Raw genomic sequence first — 9,139 nt, 5'->3', positions numbered from 1 at the left:
GAGCCTACAACTTTTGATCACGGGGTTGTGGGTTTGAGCCCCACGTTGGGTGTAGAGATTACTTGAAAAAATAAAATCTTTAAAAAAAATTAAAAATGTAAAAAAAGGAAAGAAAAGAAAAAGAAGGTGTACATTTATACACAAAAACTAATTTCAGGAAGCTAAGCCGATTTATTGAGCCTCTAGGGGCAGAGCTGGGGGCCTGGGAGATAGGGTAAAGGAGGACTCTTTGCCCCAGCAAACCCTTGTGCAGCTTTTGAATGTTATGTGTTAACTGTTCCAAAGGAAAAACATTTCAATGCAAATCAGAGATTTTCAACTCTTATTTTTTTTTTAAGATTTTATTTATTTATTTGACAGAGAGAGACACAGCTAGAGAGGGAACACAGCAGGGGGAGTGGGAGAGGGAGAAGCAGGCTTCCCGCGGAGCAGGGAGCCCGACGGGGGGGCTCAATCCTAGGACCCTGGGATCATGACCTGAGCCAAAGGCAGACGCTTAACAACTGAGCCCCCCAGGCACCCCTTCATCTCCTATTTTAAAAAGCCTTATAAAATAGGACTCGGGGCGCCTGGGGGGCTCAGTGGGTTAAGCGTCTGCCTTCGGCTCAGGTCATGATCTCAGGGGTGGGTGGGCTCCCTGCTCAGTAGGGAGTCTACTTCTCCCTCTGCCTCTGCCCCTCCCCCACCACTCCTGCTCTCTCTTGCTCGCTCCCTCTTGTTCTCTCTCTCAAATAAATAAAATCTCAAAAAAAAATAATAAAATAGGACTCAATTTCCTCCTAATCAAATCTAGGAGAGGCGATGGTATCTTGAATAGGCAGATGTTGACATGGGTCTCCTGGTCTTGCTGTGTCACTGAGGGCAGGTCACCTCACCTCCCACTAGGATGACCAACCACCACAGTTTGCTCAGGACCGTCCGGGTGCTAGCACTGGGAACCCTGTGTCCCAGGCACATTGGATGGCTGGTCACAGTACCTCCAGGCCCAGGATGTTTTCTCTGCTGGATTGTACAGACCTCACAGGCATGCAGGCAGAGATTAGGAGAAATGAGGGCTTCCCGGATGCCCTGTGCACGTCAGGGGGAAAGGCAGGAATCAATGACCCGGGACATCCTATGACCAAGAAGGTAGGGACGGACGCACAGTAGGTGTGGGGGCCCTTTCCCGTCACCCCCGGGGGGCCAGGCCAGCCCTGGGGATAGGGGAGTATGGCCATCAAGAGTGAGGGGTGTGAGGGGGCGCCTGGGTGGCTCAGTCGTTGGGCGTCTGCCTTCTGCTCAGGTCATGATCCCAGCGTCCTGGGATCGAGTCCCACACCGGGCTCCCTGCTCCGTGGGAAGCCTGCTTCTCCCTCTCCCACTCCCCCTGCTTGTGTTCCTGCTCTCGCTGTCTCTGTCTGTCAAATAAATAAAATCTTAAATAAAAAAAAAAAGAGTGAGGGGTGTGAGTCTACCAGGGCTGAGGGAAGGTGAGGACCCTCTGTGTCCCCACCCGGATGCCTCCAACCCAGCAAAGGGAAAGAAAGTGGGGGGCTGGCAGAGGATAAGAGGTCAGAAGGAGCTGAGTTCAAAGCTGCCTCCTCTCTGGCTGTGTGACCTTGGGCGGCGAACTGCACCACTCTGGGCTTGTGTCCTCACCTGCGAAATGGGAATTTTAAATGCACTTGCTTCACAGACAGGGCCGGATATGTTCACCTCCGTAAAGCTCCCAGCGTGGGTGCCTGGCACCAACCGGGTCATGCTGTTCCCTGCCCGGCTGCTGGGAACCTCAGGCTGGTGGGCGCGCAGCATCAATGCAAGTGGGTTAGCCCGCTGCCCTGGGGAGCTGGGAGGGCCCTTGGGGGAGGCAGCAGCAGGACTGGAAGACGGGCCCGCGCAGCTCCAGGGAGAAAAGCTCAGCCTCCTCCCTCCCATCCCCCCACCCCTGCAGGCAGCCAGAGAAGCTGAGGCTGTGTGTGTCCATGCTCAGACACTTGCACACAGACACCCCAGAAACACAGACACACGGACACACGAACACTCACAAAGAAACACAGAAACACACAGAGACCCAGACCTGGAGACGGGTCAACAACAAACTTCATTCCTCACCTTGCCTCTCCCCCTTCTCCCCACCCTTCGAGAACATCTGTGAGACACTGTGTACCGGGCCCCGTTTCTGGCATTAGGGTCACCAGGGGATCAGAACGGAAGCCCCCAGCCTTGAGGGGTGAACATTTTCCCAGGGAGGCCATCAGGCACAGGATAGAAAAATCAAGAGGGAGGAGGGCTGAGGAGAGAGAGCTGGGGAAGGGGAAGGCAGGGGGGTGGTGGGACGGGTCACGCAGGGGGAACCTTTCATTAAAAACCCAAGGGATGGAGGGAGGGGGCTTCCAGGCCGAAAGAACAGCTAGCACAAAGTCTTCTCCATGCCCCACCCCACCTGTCCCAAACTTCCCCAGCTTTGGGCCTCCTTGGGGTCCCCACTGCCTCTCCACAGACACCCCACACTGGGCTTGCCAACTCACCACTCCCGCCAACCAGGTCCTGGCCTCCCTTGATGCCCAGAGCCCTGGCCACTTTACCACTAAATCCCTCCGGAGTCCCTCTCTTCACTTCTGTCTGCACCACCCCCCATCAGGCCCCAGAAGCACCCACTGCAGAGTCTAATTTTAAGTCTGACTGTGCCTCTCACGGGAGAGCCCTGGAGGGCCTTGGGTGGCCGGCCCCACATGGCTGTCCTCTCTTCTTCACTCACCTCTGGACCCTAACTCGGCTTACTGCCCCCATCCATTCACCTCGCAGGTTCAGAGGTCACCTCCCCCAGGAAGCCTGTCCTGAATACTCCATACTCTTCCATGGGGTGGGGGCAGGAGAAGGAGGGCATAAGGTAGCCATGCAGCAGCCCGACTGGAGAAAGTTCAGCCTGCATCTCTTCCTGCCGGCTGACCCCTTCCCTCCAGCCACCCCACCTCCCGCCTGAAGTCTCTCTCTGACCCTGGCCCACCCACATCCTTTCAGGGGCCTCTCCCTCCTCTTCTCCAGGGATCTGCTGGGCTTCTCCCCTGGGGCCTGGACTCCCCCATTCCACGATGTCTCCCTTTACTACTAATACAAATGGCTGCCAGGCTCTGAGCACCCACAGGTGCAAGGCAACGTCACCCCGTAGCTCAGAGCCGCTCCACGGGCTTTATGGTCTCTCCTTTCCCCGATGCACAAAGGAGCTCTTGGGGGTAGAGGTGTGGGGCGCTCTGCAGAGGGCCCTGAGGGCTGAGGGATGCACACATTTGAAAAAGGGAAACATAGTCTGGTGGAGGAAATAGCAGGTGCAAAGACCTGAAGCTGGGTTGGGAGGCACGGGTTCTCGATCCCATGTGTGGAAATCAAATCTCAGCCATGTGAAGCAACTTGCTTAGGGCCCCACAGCCAAGAAGGCGGGGCCTGCCCCCACCTAGCCCTGGATCTGCTTCAAGGAGAGGCTTATAGCCCAAAAATGAAGCCACTTTTCCAGATGAGGAGAGGGTTGGCTAGCTGCTCTGGAACCCCCTTCCTTTCAGCTGGGAGCAGCTGGACCGTGAGCCCCCCCAGGTGGGGCACAGATGCTCACAGACTACCTCTGCCTCATCCAGGATTGTCTTTCATTCAAGGCTTGCCCAGGCTCCCCGCTCCGGCGCGCTGCTGATCCTGGGTCACTTTCGCTTCCATCTGGCAAGAGAGGGCCCGGGACTGCACCACCACCCACGCCGGCCTATCTCCACAGCTCTGCCTCCTGACCCCTGCACACCACCAAATCGAAGCCTCTGCCTGGTTGGCTGACCTCCACTACCCCCCAATCTCCCAACTGGGCAGTTGGGTCCTGCGCGCGCTTCGGCCTCACCAACCACGAATTGGGGGGCTTGGTCTGCGAGCTGGGATAAGTTAGTCCCCAGGCTTGGGGAACCCGAGATGGCCTCTGAGGCCTGAGACAGAGTCCGGGCCTCCCCCAGCAACGCCCCGCCGTAAGTTCCAGCGGATCAGGGTGCCCGCGGTGTGAATGCAGATGCGCGGGTCAGAGCCAGGCCAGAAGAGGGGACCCGGGAGGGGATCCGGCGGACGTGCAGCGAACAGAACAGAACAAAACGGTGGGCCAGATTGAGCGCGGCGGCGCTGGGTTCAAAGGCGAGAGATAAGGCGCAAGCAAAAGACCTGAGGCTGGATCTCGGCCAAGCGCGCCTCCGGGCCGGCCTGCCGGGCCGGCGGGAGGTTGGGGAGGGGGGAGCGGGGGGAGGGGCCCGGGGGGCGGGCCTGGGGCGGAGCTAGGCCCGGCCGGCGGCGCGGGGGCCGGGGTCCCGGAAGCTGTCCAGTTCGCGGAGAGGGCCGAGCCCCGCCAGGACCCCGAGCCTCGCCAGGACCCCGCGCCCCGCCGGGCCCCGCCCCGGCTCCGCCCCTCCAGGCCCCGCCCCGTTCCCTCCACCCCAGCCTACCCCCCCGGGCCCCACGGCAGAGGCGGCGCTGGGAGCAGAGTCCGGCGGCCGCGTGCTGGTTGCGCGTGCTCCTTCCTCTCCGCCTCTGCCGCCCACCCGCGGTGCGCCCCGCCGCCTGCGCCCCCAGGTAAGCGAGCGCCCCCGCGCCCGGAACGCCACCCTCGCGGCGAGCCCCGGCCCCACCTCCGCGGCCATGGCGGCCCCGGCCCCCCTCACCCGGCCCGGGGCGGCCTCTCGGGGCTTCCCATCCGGTCCCAGGCCCCGGGCCGCCGCCCCGAGAGAGCCCTGCTCCCCCGAGCGCCGGGGACGCGGCTGCGAAACGGGCAGGAGGGAGTCGGGGCGAGCCTGGCGCGGCGACGCGGGGGAGTCCGGGTGCGTGAATGCGAGGAGCGCGACGCGAGTGTGGGTCAGACGCCAAGGAAACCGTACGGAGTGCCCGCGCTGGGGACGCGGCGCGGCTGCGTAGACGGTTAGCCACCGTGTAAACAGGCTCCGATCACTCCAGCCCGCGCTAAGTGCGGGGAGGACACCAGCTCGGGGAGATGGAGTAAGGGTCAGGGAGCGCTTCTCAGAGAAGGTGTCATCTGGGCCTGAGTGGACCAGCCCGCGAGGGCTTTTGAGGCCCAGGAAGCAGCGAGATTTTGACGCAGGGCCCAGCCTGGTGTGTCTGCAGGGCAGAAAAGAGGCCAGCGTGGCTGAAGCGCCGGGAGGAAGGCTCGGAGGTGGGGAGAGGTTGGCCCGCGCCTCGAAGATGGCGGGGAGTGAGTGGATTCCATTCTCAAGTCTTGGGGGGGGGGCACGGGAGGCTTAAGAGCAAAGTGAGTAACCCGGTCCTGTTGTGTCTTAGGAAGATCCCCTGCTGTGGGCAGGAGGGATGGGAGGAAACCCGGGGAGGAGGCTGCTGGCTTGGCCCCCCACCGGAGGGGGTGGTGGAAAGGGGGTGACGCGGGGAGGGGGTGTGCATTCTGGCAGAAGAACATCCTCTGCGTTCCCTGCCTGCTCAGAAGTGGGGCGTAGAGGAACCTGCGCGGAGGAGATTTCTGGCGCTGGCAGCTGGGAGTATGCAGGGGCCTTTGCTTGCTGGGATGGGGAAACTGAGGGAGAAGCAGGTGGGGTGGGGCTGTCGTGGCTGAGTCTGACTTGCAAAACCTGTGAAATGCCACCTGATAGGGGAGGCTCCTGGAGACCCACTCTACACCCAGGCCAGGTCTCCAGCCGTTGAATGCAGGGGCCAAGCTGTCCCCAGTCCAGTGACCTGGATCTCTTTTAGGGAGGCTGCCCGAGAAAGACATTCTGGAGTATGGGGTTGCCTTAGAAGCTCCCAGGGTTCCCAGTCTCGACTCAGGCCCCTTCCAAGAGCAGCTGCTGTGAATAAACATGGCTGGGGTGTGGGTGCCAGGAGACTCAGCGCACCTGGGTCCCCGCAGGCCAAGCCAGGACCTTTCTTGCCTGCTTTCCCAGCTCACCTACTCCCAATGGAGGTGTCTTGAGAGGGGGGAGGGAAGAGGTGGTAGAAATGAGCTGGGAGACTTGGTCATGGAACTGGTCTTGTGACCCCAGGGAAAGTTTTCTGGGCTTCGGTTTGCCCATCTGTAAAATGGGTCAGTAGAACCTATCCCCAGGAGTGTTGTTCTGATCAAAGGAAGCCTTGGCTAGGAAAGGGCTTGGCTGATCCCACTGGCAGCCTCCGGGGCCCCGAGGGAATGGAGGAGGCCGCCAGAGCCAGCGGGAGTTCACAGCATGATGAGCCCCCATTTCCTGCTCTGAGAAACGGGAGCACTGTGTAACTGCCCACCTCCAGACCCGGGGCCTTCTGCAGACTGAGTCAGGCATGTCAAGTGTTTGGTTGGCCCAGCGCCTGGCTTGGAGTGATCACTTGGCACAGGAGCCACTGAGCTCCTGTAGTTGGCGGTCGGGGGGCGGGGGGGAAGCAGGAATGGGCCTCCCACCACCCTCGGGTTGCGGAAGGTGCCTGAGGACAGGCTCCTCTTATCTGAGCACCACAGGCTGTCCTCTCTCCCGCTGTCTGGAGGCTGCCTCTGACCTTGTCCTGCCCGCTTGAGTTCGGTGCCCGGAGGCTACTGACTTCACCTCCTTCTTCAGCTTCTTCACCTGTAAAATGGGAATAATAGCAGTCATCACCTCAGAGGTGAACACAGCACCCAGGTGCTAATAAGCACCTGGTAAAACAGCAGATGTCTGGGGGGAGGGAGCCCGGAGGAGTGGCCTGGTTCACCCTCCCCAGGGAAGGCTTCTTGGAGGAGGTGATCATTGGTGGGTTACTAAGGATGATTCAGAGTTAACAGGGCAGAGAGACCAGGGTACAGAGATGTGGAGGGGAGAAACTGCAGGATGCATGGCAGGAGCTAAGAGACCAGACTGGAGGCAACCTCGCTGATCCAGATCGAGATGGAGATGGGGATGAGGGAGAAGTGCATGGGTCCTGGAGAGATGGGAAGTGGGGGTGGTGGGGCAGCCGCTGATTGGGGAGCAGGTTCCGGTGCATCTGGAAATTGTGATGTTGCTAGACACCCAGGTGGGGGCGAGGTGCAGGGTGGGCTTTGAAGAAGCAAGCTTGGAGCTTGGGAGGCATCAGCACCTGGGGGGATTGGGCAGGGAGAGGAGGCAAGGAAACAGTTAGGTGGCAAGGCAGAAGCCAGGGAGCAAGGGCTTCAAAAAGGAGGAAATGGTCAGCTCAGCTGAGTTTCTGAATCCTCTGCTTAAATAATTCAGTGGTAGGGATTGTCCTCCCTTGGCTGTCTTTCCCACCCCATCCCAAGCCATTCAGAATGGGCTCTTCTTTGCTACACTTGAATGGGCTCTGACCAGAGTGGCATAGAGGTCTTTCTCCTCCTTCGATCTCGACTTCATACCTTTGTTAATATGAGACTGTCCCATCAGTTCCCCACAATGAATGCACAGGAGCTCAACTCTCTCCCCTGCCATCTTGGGCTCCCAACCCCATATTTTGCCCCAGGACCCCATGACTGTGTCTCTGCGGTGCCAGCCTCACCCTGAAGAATCGCTCTCTCCTCTGCTTGTACCCCCCCCGCCCCCACCTCCCTTCTGCCCCTGTGTCTGTCATTTATTCATGTAGCACATATTTATGAAGTGCCTGCAGTGGGAGGCACAGGGCTGAGCAACGAACACAAGCCTCCCTGCTGCTACCTCATGGAGCTAATGTTCTGAGAGGCAGGGAGGTGGGGTAGCGGGTGTGAAACCCGAAGGATGAGAAAGAGCCAGGTAGACATCTGGAGGAAGAGCATGCCAAGCAGAGGCACCAGCATGTGCAAAGGTCCTCAGGCAGGACCAGGCCTGGCATGTTGGAGGTATAACAAGGAGGCCAGGGTGGCTGGATCAGAGGGAACAAAGGGGAGCGTGGGCAGAGGGGCAGACGAAGAGAGCAAAGGTCTCAGGGTGCCCCAGTCCAAAAACAGCAGACCTTGGGAGGGTCCTGGCTTGAAGGTTAAGAGGTTGCGGAGCCCCACCGCTTTGCAATTTGTGGGGTGGTTTGTCCCCTGAGTGCAGGGGTCATTCCTGGAACCCTGATGGCCCAGGAGGCTGGCAGGAGGAAGGAAGAGAATCCACCCCTTTTCCCGGTGGGCAAGTCTTCCCCTTTCCGTGATGGGGGCTCAGCTGACCTTGAAGACTTCCCCCGAGGAAGTGAAGTAACCAGGAAGAGGGCACAGTTAGGGGGTATGAAGGCAGGGGGGAGGTGGGGGGAGGCGGGCAGCGGCAGTGACCGGGCGGGCAGGCCAGGCAGGACACAGAACTGGATATGGAGCAGGTTACTCTCAGGGAGGGGACAGAGATGCGAGGAGAGCAGGCGGCAAAAACCAAAGCAGCTGTATTTTGAGGATGGTCCCGCCATCAGCCTGCTGTCACTAGCCCTTTCCAGGTGGCAGAGAAGACTCGAGTTCCCCCCTCCCACCCTCCCACCCCCGCAGTGCATGTGGAGGAGGGCCTGGCCACCTGGATCTGGTCGCCCTTCTCACCCCCACCGCTGACCCAGGCGTGCCTCCAAACCTTAGCAAGCTTCAGATGCTTTAAGGAGAGGATTCAGAGCCTTGGACTCTGGATGGGAGATCAGCGGTCCTGCTGAGCCAGGACCCTGTGGCTGCCACTGTCCTCCCCACCCCACCCCTCTCCAAACTAGGGATGGGTACGCCTCAGGGCAGGCCCCTTTGGCCCTGGCTCAGCTATGACAATGAGACTGGCAGGCGCCACGGAGCTACGGCTGGAGCGAGGAGTCTAACTACACTCTTAGGAGATGGCAGGGGACAAGGGCAGTGACAGAAGGGGAGAGTAGGCAGGGCAAGCTCTGCAAACGTCGGCCTCTGGATCTCATTTTTCCGTCTGAGATGTTGACTAGGGTGGGCCTTAATCTAAGGCTGTCACCTCCCTGCCAGCACCTCTTCCCATATGCCCCTCTGTTCCAGCCCCGTGGGCTTCGTCCGGATCACTTGAAGCTACTGCCCGTGGCCCAGCCGCAGGGCCTTTACACAGCCTGTTCCCTTTGCCTAGAATGCTCTATGCCCATGGCTTCCTCATGTCTTTTCCCAAGCATCACCTTTTTTTTTTTTTTAAGATTTTATTTATTTATTTGACAGAGAGAGACACAGCGAGAGAGGGAACACAAGCAGGGGGAGTGGGAGAGGGAGAAGCAGGCTCTCCGCCGAGCAGGGAGCCCGATGCGG

General features: G+C 59.7%; 1 protein-coding gene across 3 annotated transcripts in view; it reads left to right on the top strand.

The window, feature by feature from the left end:
• The first annotated feature begins 4,400 nt into the window (after positions 1–4,400).
• CERS4 (ceramide synthase 4) overlaps positions 4,401–9,139 on the top strand; it is a 31,618-nt gene continuing 26,879 nt past the window's right edge. For all 3 annotated transcript variants that reach the window (XM_025863008.2, XM_073889454.1, XM_025863010.2), the window contains exon 1: positions 4,401–4,569. The gene's annotated coding sequence lies outside the window, so the exon portion shown is untranslated. The remainder of the gene's footprint in view (positions 4,570–9,139) is intronic.

Source organism: Callorhinus ursinus, unplaced genomic scaffold (assembly GCF_003265705.2).
Source record: "Callorhinus ursinus isolate GAN/ISIS: 27379988/994484 unplaced genomic scaffold, GSC_fseal_2.0 scaffold107, whole genome shotgun sequence".
In the NCBI taxonomy this organism is placed as follows: Eukaryota; Metazoa; Chordata; class Mammalia; order Carnivora; family Otariidae; genus Callorhinus; species Callorhinus ursinus.
Note: the sequence above shows the minus strand (reverse complement) of the source record. Positions and strands in the feature narration are given on the sequence as shown.